At 39.9% G+C, this 13,962-nt stretch overlaps 1 protein-coding gene across 10 annotated transcripts in view; it reads left to right on the plus strand.

The window, feature by feature from the left end:
• mcf2la (mcf.2 cell line derived transforming sequence-like a) overlaps positions 1 to 13,962 on the plus strand; it is a 207,371-nt gene that overhangs the window by 64,654 nt on the left and 128,755 nt on the right. The gene's annotated exons all lie outside the window — the stretch shown is intronic.

Consider the following 13,962-nt stretch of genomic DNA (forward strand, 5'->3'; position numbering starts at 1 on the left):
CTATCAACACCGTGTATGGTGCGGATGGTGTTCTGCTGACTTCGACTGCGGATGTTGTGGATCGGTGGAGGGAATACTTCAAAGACCTCCTCAATCCCACCAACACGTCTTTCTTTGAGGAAGCGGTGCCTGGGGAATCTGTAGTGGACTCTCCTATTTCTGGGGCTGAGGTCGCTGAGGTAGTTAAAAAGCTCCTCGGCGGCAAGGCCCCGGGGGTGGATGAGATCCGCCCGGAGTTCCTTAAGGCTCTGGATGCTGTGGGGCTGTCTTGGTTGACAAGACTCTGCAGCATCGCGTGGACATCGGGGGCGGTACCTCTGGATTGGCAGACCGGGGTGGTGGTCCCTCTCTTTAAGAAGTGGGACCGGAGGGTGTGTTCCAACTATCGTGGGATCACACTCCTCAGCCTTCCCGGTAAGGTTTATTCAGGTGTACTGGAGAGGAGGCTTCGCCGGATAGTCGAACCTCGGATTCAGGAGGAACAGTGTGGTTTTCGTCCTGGTCGTGGAACTGTGGACCAGCTCTATACTCTCGGCAGGGTTCTTGAGGGTGCATGGGAGTTTGCCCAACCAGTCTACATGTGCTTTGTGGACTTGGAGAAGGCATTCGACCGTGTCCCTCGGGAAGTCCTGTGGGGAGTGCTCAGAGAGTATGGGGTATCGGACTGTCTTATTGTGGCAGTCCGCTCCCTGTATGATCAGTGCCAGAGCTTGGTCCGCATTGCTGGCAGTAAGTCGGACACGTTTCCAGTGAAGGTTGGACTCCGCCAAGGCTGTCCTTTGTCACCGATTCTGTTCATAACTTTTATGGACAGAATTTCTAGGCGCAGTCAAGGCGTTGAGGGGTTCCGGTTTGGTGGCCACGGGATTAGGTCTCTGCTTTTTGCAGATGATGTAGTCCTGATGGCTTCATCTGGCCGGGATCTTCAGCTCTCACTGGATCGGTTCGCAGCCGAGTGTGAAGCGACCGGAATGAGAATCAGCACCTCCAAGTCCGAGTCCATGGTTCTCGCCCGGAAAAGGGTGGAGTGCCATCTCCGGGTTGGGGAAGAGACCCTGCCCCAAGTGGAGGAGTTCAAGTACCTAGGAGTCTTGTTCACGAGTGGGGGAAGAGTGGATCGTGAGATCGACAGGCGGATCGGTGCGGCGTCTTCAGTAATGCGGACGTTGTATCGATCCGTTGTGGTGAAGAAGGAGCTGAGCCGGAAGGCAAAGCTCTCAATTTACCGGTCGATCTACGTTCCCATCCTCACCTATGGTCATGAGCTTTGGGTCATGACCGAAAGGATAAGATCACGGGTACAAGCGGCCGAAATGAGTTTCCTCCGCCGGGTGGCGGGGCTCTCCCTTAGAGATAGGGTGAGAAGCTCTGCCATCCGGGAGGAGCTCAACGTAAAGCCGCTGCTCCTCCACATCGAGAGGAGCCAGATGAGGTGGTTCGGGCATCTGGTCAGGATGCCACCCGAACGCCTCCCTAGGGAGGTGTTTAGGGCACGTCCAGCTGGTAGGAGGCCACGGGGAAGACCCAGGACACGTTGGAAAGACTATGTCTCCCGGCTGGCCTGGGAACGCCTCGGGATCCCCCGGGAAGAGCTAGACGAAGTGGCTGGAGATAGGGAAGTCTGGGCTTCCCTGCTTAGGCTGCTGCCCCCGCGACCCGACCTCGGATAAGCGGAAGATGATGGATGGATGGATGGACAAACCAAAAATATAAATTATTTAATATTTGTGAAAACATTGGACACAGTGTGTTGTCAAGTTTATGAGATGCGATGCAAGTGTAAGCCACTGTGACACTATTGTTCTTTTTTTTTTATTTTTATTCATGTCTGATAATGTCAATGAAGGATTTTTAATCACTGCTATGCTGAAATTATAACAAATATTGATACTGTTGTTGATAATATTCATTTTTGTTTCACTACTTTTGGTTTGTTCTGTGTCGTGTTTGTGTCTCCTTTCAATTGCTCTGTTTATTGCAGTTCTGAGTGTTGCTGGTTTAGGTTTGGTTTTTGAATTGGATTGCGTTGTTATGGTATTGCTGTGTATTGTTTAGTTGGATTGATTAAAAAAAAACAAAAAACAGAGAATAGATTCTGAATCACACAACGTGGGAATCGCGATTCAAATTCACATCGATTTTTTTCCCACACTCATAAGTATTTTCTTCTTTTTAATGACATTGTTTTTCTGAAGCTAACCAATAATGAATACCGTATTTTTCGGAGTATAAGTCGTTCCGGAATATAAGTCGCACCTGCCGAAAATGCATAATAAAGAAGGAAAAAAACGTATATATAATTCGCACTGGAGTATAAGTCGCATTTTTGGGGGAAATGTATTTGATAAAACCCAACACCAAGAATAGACATTTGAAAGGCAATTTAAAATAAAGAATAGTGAACAGGCTGAATAGACAACTTTAATTTGTCAAGTGTGGGGCCCAAGCGTTGCTACAAAAAGTAGCCTTACTGCTAATAAGTAGCATCATTTGAAAAGTCACCTGCTAAAACCTTTAAAGGCCTACTGAAATGAGATTTTCTTATTTAAACGGGGATAGCAGGTCCATTCTATGTGTCATACTTAATCATTTCGCGATATTGCCATATTTTTGCTGAAAGGATTTAGTAGAGAACATCCACGATAAAGTTTGCAACTTTTGGTTGCTAATGAAAAAGCCTTGCCTTTACCGGAAGTAGCAGACGATGTGCGCGTGACGTCACGGGTTGTAGGGCTCCTCACATCCTCACATTGTTTATAATCAGAGCTATTTAGACCGAGAAAGCGACAATTTCCCCATTCATTTGTGCAAGGATGAAAGATTTGTGGATGAGGACGTTTAGAGTGAAGTACTAGAAAAAAAACAACAAAAAAAGTGACTGCTCCAGGCGGCGTTTCAGATGTAATTAGACACATTTACTCGGATAACTCACGAAGATCCCTTATCTGCTTGTTGTTTTTAGTGTTTTAGTGAGATTGTAAAGTCATACCTGAAAGTCAGTGTCTCTGAGAAAAGCCGAGGAGCCAAAATCACAGCTGCCTTTTTGAGCTGCAGGAGGAGGTCGTATAATCCGCTGAAGTAAGAGCCGACTTAATATCACAGTTTTCCCATCCAAAAACTTGCTGGTTGACGTAGAGAAACATGTTCGCTTGACCGCTCTGTGTTAAAGCTTCACAACAAAGAAACACCGGCTGTGTTTCGGTGCTAAAGGCAGCTGCAATCCACCGCTTTCCACCAACAGCATTGTTCTTTATAGTCTCCATTATTCATTGAACTAATTGCAAAAGACTCAGCAATACAGATGTCCAAATTACTGTGTAATTATGCGATGAAAAGAGACAACTTTTAGCCGTGTGTGGTGCTGGGCTAATATGTCCGCTCCAACCCGAGACGTCATCACACGGGTCATCATTGCGCGACATTTTCGACAAGAAACTTAGCGGGAAATTTAAAATTGCAATTTAGTAAACTAAAAAGGCTGTATTGGCATGTGTTGCAATGTTAATATTTCATCATTGATATATAAACTATCAGACTGCGTGGTCGGTAGTAGTGGGTTTCAGTAGGCCTTTAATAAATATAGTTTTGATTAATTGACTTAGTTGTGATTTCCTTCTCTGCATGAAAGTTTAAAAGTAGCATATATGAATGCAGTATGAAGTGTTTTAATGTAGACAGAATCATCATACTGTTGTGATTATATGTATCAAGTGTTCATTCAAGGCTAAATCAAAATACCGAGATATATATCGTATCTTGCGGTATGGCCTAAAAATATCGCAATATTAAAAAAAAGGCCATATCGCCCTGCCCTACATACTTGTATTATTTTGTAGTGTGGAATGATAAAAGGGTTAATAAAGTGAAATGACTCAGAACAATGGTAGGTGTGACAAACACAAACTTATTTATTATTAGCCGTCTGGAATGGACTAATGCTGTCTTTAAATTGAAGTGCAGTGGTAATCGTTGTTTTGGGGGGTGATACAAAGTGGTCACAATAAGTCATAAAGATAAGTTTATTACGTAGGGTGAATGATGCGGACACGTATGTTACTGGATACTTTGTAAGTAACATGCAACTATAGTATACAGGGGGGCAAAATAAGTATTTAGTCAGCCACCGATTGTGCAAGTTCTCCCACTTAAAATGATGACAGAGGTCTGTAATTTTCATCATAAGTACACTTCAACTGTGAGAGACAGAATGTGGGGAAAAAATCCAGGAATTCACATTGTAGGAATTTTAAAGTTTTTTTTTTGTAAATTATGCTGGAAAATAAGTATTTGGTCAACCATTCAAAGCTCTCACTGATGGAAGGAGGTTTTGGCTCAAAATCTCACGATACATGGCCCCATTCATTCTTTCCTTAACACGGATCAATCGTCCTGTCCCCTTAGCAAAAAAACAGCCCCAAAGCATGATGTTTCCACCCCCATGCTTCACAGTAGGTGTGGTGTTCTTGGGATGCAACTCAGTATTCTTCTTCCTCCAAACACGACGAGTTGAGTTTATACCAAAATGGATACATGGATGATACAGCAGAAGATTGGGAGAATGTCATGTGGTCAGATGAAACCAAAATAAAACTTTTTGGTATAAACTTAACTCGTCGTGTTTGGAGGCAGAAGAATACTGAGTTGCATCCCAAGAACACCACACCTACTGTGAAGCATGGGGGTGGAAACATCATGCTTTGCGGCTGTTTTTCTGCTAAGGGGACATGACGATTGATCCGTGTTAAGGAAAGAATGAATGGGGCCATGTATCGTGAGATTTTGAGCCAAAACCTCCTTCCATCAGTGAGAGCTTTGAATGGTTGACCAAATACTTATTTTCCACAATAATTTACAAATACATTCTTTAAAATTCCTCAAATGTGAATTCCTGGATTTTTTCCCCACATTCTGTCTCTCACAGTTGAAGTGTACCTATGATGAAAATTACTGACCTCCGTCATCATTTTAAGTGGGAGAACTTGCACAATCGGTGGCTGACTAAATACTTTTTTGCCCCACTGTATACTTTTTTATAATGACAATTGTCTTGTTTTAGTCTGCTGTATTGTTTAGTTAGACACTTATCTTGTATGTCTGGCTTTTTTGCTATTTTGTGCTTAGCTATTGTTCGTTCCTTGTACCCTATAGCCTACCATGTTTCCCTTTTTTGTAAATGACTAAAACACAAGATAAGACAAAACGTGTGTGCTTATCGGAGGACATTCAAATGTTAACTGGCTGTGCTTTGCAAAAGTAGACATACTTCAGGACTGCTTGTATCAGACATTTTACAACTCAACCAAAAAAAAAAAAACATACTTGTTTTATTGTTGGATGTATGGGACCAATATCAGACACCAACATTAGATCAGGAGACCCCTAATTTTAAGCATGGAAAAAAAAAAGCATATATCAGTGGTTTGCAAACTGTGGTACAGGTACCATTAGTGCAGGGGTGTCCAAAGTGTGGCTCGGGGGCCATTTGCAGCCCGCGGGTTATTTTTAACGGCCCCACGGCACATTTTAAGAATGCAATTGAAAAAAATTAAAAACATAAAAAGTGCTATACAAGAGCAAACAGGTGAAATGTAACAAGAAAGTGTTGCCATGCTTACTCTTATAAGACAAAGCTGCCATGCAGGCTGTTTCTTTAAAAAATAATGAATCAAAATCAATGTCGTTTTGAATTATTGACCTATTCAAGGCTTCGATTACGTCACATTGAATATTCCACTTTGAGATATTTTTGGGGGAAAATGTTACATATTTTGTGTCTTGCCATATTAAAAAACTGACTGTTTTTTTTAAAAGAAGGGCCTAAAACAAACAAACAAAACATAAACAACAATAACACTTAAAATTGACAGATACATCTGAAATTAATCTCGAGATTATTGTGCTAAAAGTAAACTGTAAAAAAAAAATTATAATTTATTTTTGACACTTTTGGATCCTCAATTATTTGTTTTTAAGTGTCATTGCTCAAAAAATAATAATGAATCAAAATCCAAAATTAAGGCTCCAATTATTATATAATCACAAATATTCCACCTAAAAAAGTTATTGGGTGAAAGTATTGCATATTTTGTGTTTTTTTCATTTTTTTTTCTAATATTGATCTAGAGATTTTAAACTTGCTTAATAATAAAAAATTATAATACTGAATAATGACACTTTTTTTTTTTTTTACCAAAACCCTTTGGGGTCCCCGGGATCATAACTGAGTGGAGGCCTAAATGTATATTTTTTATACATATATTGTATTGGTTTTTAAAATAAAAATTATGAAAATGGCCCCCGCTTGCTCTGATTTTTCAGTGTGCGGCCCTCAGTGGAAAAAGTTTGGAGACCCCTGCATTAGTGGTTCGCCAAAGGATCACAATTTTTTAATTTTTTTTCCTGTATTCAATCTGTGCGTCATGTTACAATATACTTGCTAAAGAAAACCTCTGCCGTGTTTTAATGAATACTTAAGCCGACTACGCTACTGTATTTTAATGTGGGTCATAATGGCGGTACTTGGATAGCTAAGTGTTTTTTTGAGGTGGTATTAGGTGAAAACTATTTTTAGAACCACTGACCTACCGTATTTTTGGGATTATAAATCGCTCTGGAGTATACGTCGCACCGGCCGAAAATGCATAATTAAAAAGGAAAAAAACATATATACGTCGCACTGGAGTATAAATCGCATTTGTGGGGGAAATTTATTTGATAAAATCCAACACCTAGAATAGACATTTGAAAGGCAATTTAAAATAAATAAAGAATAGTGAACAACAGGCTGAATAAGTGTACATTATGTGACGCATAAATAACCAACTGAGAAGGTGCCTGGTATGTTACCGTAACATTTTATGGTAAGAGTCATTCAAATAACTATAACATATAGAACATGCTATACGTTTACCAAACAATCTGTCACTCCTAATCGATAAATCCCATGAAATCTTCTTCCTCGATGTCGCTTCTAAACAACTCTGCCAACTCCAAAGGTATGCGCCGCTTCCTCTTTTCGTTTTCTGCTGCATATTTCACTACGTCCAGCTTGTAATCTGCAGTACATGATTTCCTTTTCGGTCCAATTTTTGTTCAGCCCTTCTTAGTTTTTATAAGTTCCGCCAATGATGAAATAATCCATTTTAATAGCTATGGCAGTAGCATATAGCATAGAGCAGTTAGAATTCAATGACCCACAATGCACTTCTGCCATGACCCTCCCCCGCCGAATTCTTATTGGTTGACGTGTGTGACGATTGCTGACATTTTCTTGGTATTTTCAGCGAATAAGATAAATCAGTGTTTTTCAAAATTTTTTGAGCCAAGGCACATTTTTTGCGTCAAAAAAATCTGGAGGCACACCACCAGCAGAAATTATTAAAAAAGGAAACTCAGTTGACAGTAAAAAGTCAAAGTCGCAAATGTTGGATGTGACTTTAAACCATAACCAAGCATGAATTACTATAGCTCTTGTCTCAAAGGAGGTGTACTGTCATGACCTGTCACATCACGCCCTGACTTATTTAGAGTTTGTTGCTGTTTTCCTTTGTGTAGTATTTTAGTTCTTGTCTTTAACTCCTATTTGGTGGCGTTTTCCTGTAGCGGTTTCATGTTTTCCTTTGCGCGATATTTTCCGTATCTACTTTGTTTTTATCCTTCTTCTTGGGGACATTGTCAATTGTCATGTCATGTTTGGATGTACATTACGGACGCCATCTTTGCTCCACAGTAAGTCTTTGCTGTCGTCCAGCATTCTGTTTTTGTTTACTCTGTAGCCAGTTCAGTTTTAGTTTCGTTTTACATAGCCTTTCCTAAGCTTCAATGCCTTTTCTTAGGGGCACTTACTTTTTGTTTATTTTTTGTTTAAACATTAAATACCTTTTTACCTGCACACTGCGTCCCGCTGTTTCCAACATCTACAAAGCAATTAGCTACCGGCTGCCACCTACTGATATGGAAGAGTATTACACGGTTACTCTGCCGAGCTCTAGATGGCACCGACACTCAACAACCACACATAATTTGCCGACTATAATTACTGGTTTGCAAATAATATTTTTAAACCAAATAAATGAAATAAGATTATCTCCCACGGCACACAGGACTGTATCACACGGCACACTAGTGTGCCGCGGCACAGTGGTTGAAAAACACTGAGATAAATAATATTTGATATTGTGTAATCTGCAATACATGATTTCCTTTTCAGTCCAAAATTTGTTCAGCCCTTCTCAGTTTTTATAAGTTATCGCAAACGATAAAATGATCCATTTAAATAGCTACGGCAGTAGCATATAGCAGTTAGCATTCCATGACCCACAATGCACTTCTGCCATGACCCTCCCCCGCCCAATTCTTATTGGTTGACGTGTGTGACGATTGCTGATGTTTTCTTTCGCGAATGAGATAAATAATATTATTTGATATTTTACGGTAATGTGTTAATAATTTCACACATAAATCGCTCCGGAGTATACAGTGGGGCAAAAAAGTATTTAGTCAGCCACCGATTGTGCAAGTTCTCCCACTTAAAATGATGACAGAGGTCTGTAATTTTCATCATAGGTACACTTCAACTGTGAGAGACAGAATGTGGAAAAAAAAATATCCAGGAATTCACATTGTAGGAATTTTAAAGAATTCATTTGTAAATTATGGTGGAAAATAAGTATTTGGTCAACCATTCAAAGCTCTCACTGATGGAAGGAGGTTTTGGCTCAAAATCTCACAATACATGGCCCCATTCATTCTTTCCTTAATACGGATCAATCGTCCTGTCCCCTTAGCAGAAAAACAGCCCCAAAGCAAGATGTTTCCACCCCCATGCTTCACAGTAGGTGTGGTGTTCTTGGGATGCAACTCAGTATTCTTCTTCCTCCAAACACGACGAGTTGAGTTTATACCAAAAAGTTCTATTTTGGTTTCATCTGACCACATGACATTCTCCCAATCCTCTGCTGTATCATCCATGTATCCATTTTGGTATAAAATCAACTCGTCGTGTTTGGAGGAAGAAGAATACTGAGTTGCATCCCAAGAACACCATACCTACTGTGAAGCATGGGGGTGGAAACATCATGCTTTGGGGCTGTTTTTCTGCTAAGGGGACAGGACGATTGATCCGTGTTAAGGAAAGAATGAATGGGGCCATGTATCGTGAAATTTGGAGCCAAAACCTCCTTCCATCAGTGAGAGCTTTGAATGGTTGACCAAATACTTATTTTCCACCATAATTTACAAATAAATTCTTTAAAATTCCTACAATGGGAATTCCTGGATATTTTTTTTTCACATTCTGTCTCTCACAGTTGAAGTGTACCTATGATGAAAATTACAGACCTCTGTCATCATTTTAAGTGGGAGAACTTGCACAATCGGTGGCTGACTAAATACTTTTTTGGCCCACTGTACGTCGCACCCCCGCCAAACTATGAAAAAAAATCTGCGACCTAATAGCCTGGAAAATACAGTAAATGTAAAAAAGTTCCAACGCTTAGGAAGGCTAAATTTGGCCCACAGGCCCAACTTTGAGCACTCCTTATTTAGATAATGTTTATAAGTTTGATATCTTTATTATTGTTAAAAAAATATGCAACGCCACACTTTTTTTCCCCTTCAACTTAGGTTTAGGACACATATAATATGTCATCACCACCTACAGTACCAGATATATTGCATTATTGTTTGGGTATCTCCTCTGCTGTTCTCCATGCTGTACCAGCAACAATCTGTCTTACATCGCCTTCACATTTAGATAAGCAGCCCGCACAGAATCTTTGTTGGAAAATGGGTTAAACCCGCAGAAAGAGGTCATGTTGCTCCATCACAAATCATCTTCTTGACTCAGCTGATCACCGCAGAAAATGTGTCACGAGGACGTGCGCAGCAGCGTATGCACAGTGTTCATGCATAAGCTGAAAGAACATGGCCTCACTTTGTCATCGTTATTAATTTGTGTGTGTTTTGCCCCGAGACGTCTTGTGTTGAAAGCATCACTTTTCATCAACGTTACGTAATACAGGCCATGCAATTTGTCCTGAGGTTAACGGCACATAGTAAAGCTGTTGTGTATGTCAACGACTCAAAATAAATATATATATATATATATATATATATATATATTTTAAACAAAACTTATAAAACCATCACCATCGGTTTTATGAGAAATATTTGTTTCCTCAATTACTGCATGGGTTACGTTACACACACGCCGATGTAGATAATTTTCCGCGAAGTAGTGACCAGAGGTGGGTAGAGTAGCCAGAAATTGTACTCAAGTAAGAGTACTGTTACTTTAGAGATGTATTACTCAAGTAAAAGTAAGGAGTAGTCACCCAAATATTTACTTGAGTAAAAATAAAAAGTATGTGGTGAAAAAACTACTCAAGTACTGAGTAACCGATGAGTAACCTGTTTGTGACGGCAACAAGTAATGCACAAAATCATAAAAATAGCAATGAACAAATTCAGAGCCAGGAATATCTCTTAAGCAACTAAAATAATGATATATATTAAATAATACACATTTGGTTTTACACTGTATTGAAAAAAAATTGAAAATGAATTTTACCTTTGCAACCTCATTATACTATTGGCTAAGTTTTATATTCGTAAATGTAAGTTTCTCAATACCCGACCTGTTTTTTGTGCCTTTAAAAAAGATTTAGGACTCTACATTAAAACACTCTACCTCTAACAACCAAAAAGCAGTGAAAACGATGATGCTGTGTTCCAAATTTAAGTTATTTACTGAGATTGAGTGAGCCTATGGCTTTGCACTTTGTTGATTTTATATATATATATAATATATATTGCATTCTATTTTAGTTACTTTAAATTTACAACCCCCTGGCGCTGTTTTGTACGGTTTTTATACTGTTTTGTACTGTTTTTGTACTTGCTTTGATTATTATTTTCAACTGTTTTGTAAATGTTCAAATTTATAAATAAAAGGTTATAAAAAAAATTTTTTATGTGCAGTTAATCATGTGACCGCCTGGCTCTGTTTGATTGGTGAAACTGAGGCAAACGTCACCAGTGACTGCACTTGATTGGTGAAACAGAGTTAAACGTCACCAGTGACTGCACTCGATTGGTGAAACGGAGTCAAACGTTACCAGTGACTGCACTTGATTGGTGAAACGGAGTCAAACGTTACCAGTGACTGCACTTGATTGGTGAAACGGAGTCAAACGTCACCTGTGACTGCATTTGATTGGTGAAACGGAGTCAAACGTCACAAGTGACTGCACTTGATTGGTGAAACGGAGTCAAACGTCACCAGTGACTGCACTTGATTGGTGAAACGCAGGCATGGGATAGATCCTACTTTGAAGGTCTGTCTGACAAAACAAAACAAAGCGTGCATTAACAAATCGATAACAATCGGTAGCGAGTAGCGGGCTGAATGTAGATAAATCGAGCGGAGTAAAAATAGCGTTTCTTTTCTGTAAATATAGTCAAGTAAAAGTATGTTGCATTAAAACTACTCTTAGAAGTACAATTTATCCCAAAAGTTACTCAAGTAGATGTAACGGAGTAAATGTTACTACCCACCTCTGGTAGTGACGCTATTTATTTCATAATTTTTATGAATATTGTATGCATTCATGTCTTTGTAAGCCCTCCACACGGTCTCACACACACTCATAAACACTTCCTATGCTCTTAAAACTGGAGATGTCTCGATCATGGTATCAGATCCGGGGCCGATATTAAGTTAAAGTACCAATGATTGTCACGCACACACTAGGTGTGGTGAAATTATACCCTGCATTTGACCCATCACCCTTGAACACCCCCTGGGAGGTGAGGGAGCAGTGAGCAGCACCGGTGGCCGCGCCCGGGAATAATTTTTGGTGATTCAACCCCCAATTCCAACCCTCGATGCTGGTTGTCAAGCAGGGAGGTAATGGGTACCATGTTTATAGTCTTTGGTATGACTCGGGCTTGAACTCCCAACCTACCGATCTCAGGGCGGACACTCTAATTTGCCTGGGTGGCAAAAAAATATATTTTCGAATTCATCACGATTCTTATTTGTAACAATTGGTAATCGATGAAAAAAATAATTGATTTTTAATAATTAAAAATGTTTTCATTTTTAGTTATTTTTTATTTATTTACTTGTTTAATCTGTCCTGTCAACCACTCAGGCAAATTGTATTGTTGATGTAAATCAGGGGTGTCAAACTCAAATACTGAGTTGGTCAAAGTTTAAAACTGAACAAAGCCGTGGGCCAAGGTTGAACAAATTAACCTTTTAATAGTGTCCCAAACAAGGCAGTGTTTTTAAGGCCCACCCCCAACATTGTTGTCCCGGTGGAAATCAGGAGAAATTTCGGGAGGTGCACTGAACTTCGGGAGTCTCCCGGGAAAATCTGGAGGGTTGACGAGTAGGAGTATTAGCGGTGAATGTGGCGTTAAAGCGGTGGGCCAGCTCTAATGTTAATTTGATTTTGCCTCAAGGCCCAAATGAAATCACACGGCGGGCCAGAGTTTGACACCCATGATGTAAATGATCATATCAGCTGTACATATTTACTTTAGAAAAGAGAAGTATTGGATACTTCTTATTGCCTTATTTATTTGACTTTATTAAAATGTTTTGCTATAATCTTTTTTTTTTAAAGAAACATTTTCTTTTACGGTCCGAATCGGTCTTGCTGCTGGTGGCCATGATTGTAAACAATGTTCAGATGTGAGAAGCTCCACAACCCGTGACATCACACGCATATCATCTGCTACTTCCGGTACAGGCAAGGCTTTTTTATTAGCACCAAAAATTGCGCTGTATATCGTCGATCTTTACTAAATCCTTTCAGCAAAAATATGGCAATATCGCAAAATGATCAAGTATGACACATAGAATGGACCTGCTATCCCCGTTTAAGTAAGAAAATCTCATTTCAGTAGGCCTTTAAGTAGTATAGAAATTGATTTGAACTATTTCTATTTTTTGGAGGAATGTCAATCATAAATCTGGCACACAATTTTGATAAACATTTTTTTTAATTGTTTTGAAAGGATAATCGATTATTAATTGAATTGTTACCCCCAATAATTGAATCGTGTGTTGCCCAACGACTCACAGCTGCAGTGTTTACACGGCTAAAGAATGTTCTCATTTGAAATATTCCTTCAATAAGGATGCACGCCCAAGGAAAGATTATTACATTTCCATATACCTTGTTATACACGTGGAAGAGTTGCATTAATTCCAGGAGGGCCGTCTTGCCTGAACACTGACTGAAATTTGAAAGCAAGGTGCAAACACGTGGTGTAGCCACAGTGTGAAGGCACATCTTAGATCAGGGGTGTCAAAGTCAAATACAGAGTGGGCCAAAATTTTAAACTGAAAAAAGCCGCGGGCCAAGGTTGAACATGCATGTGTCGTAATTGACGTGCTCAAAGCCGGAAATGGGCAGAATATAGTGCCTATAGCACAGTCAAAAGTTATCTCCCTCCAGGCAGCTGCCTATTCATAACAAAACATCAGCATTAAGGGAGTGCCTGTGCAAGGAGAGTGAATGTAAACAACTTCCTCCTCTTTATTCTGTCTCCACGTGTGTTTTCTCTGCAAGCAGGTGTCCCAGAACACACACATGCGCACCGACACACACGTTTACACACAAGAGCTCTGAAGGTATCCCAACTATTGCATGCTCCGCTTCTTACCAAGTCAAGATTAAAAGCTGCCAAGCTCTCCTAATGCAATCTCCTGGCATGTGAGCTGTTTGTGTGTGTGTAGGAAGATGCAGACTAATCTATTTTGTTGTAGTGCACTTTTTATACGGGCCCTAGAGAGGCTTGTGCACTGAAAACAGCCCTCAGTGCTTTTGTATTGAATTGAATGGCTTGATGGGAACTTTAATGATCTCTAGTGGTTCCAAGTAGGGCTTGGCGATATGGCCTTTTAATAATATCTCAATATTTTTAAGCCTTGTCACGATACACGATATA

Source organism: Nerophis ophidion, linkage group LG27 (assembly GCF_033978795.1).
Source record: "Nerophis ophidion isolate RoL-2023_Sa linkage group LG27, RoL_Noph_v1.0, whole genome shotgun sequence".
NCBI classification, from domain to species: domain Eukaryota; kingdom Metazoa; phylum Chordata; class Actinopteri; order Syngnathiformes; family Syngnathidae; genus Nerophis; species Nerophis ophidion.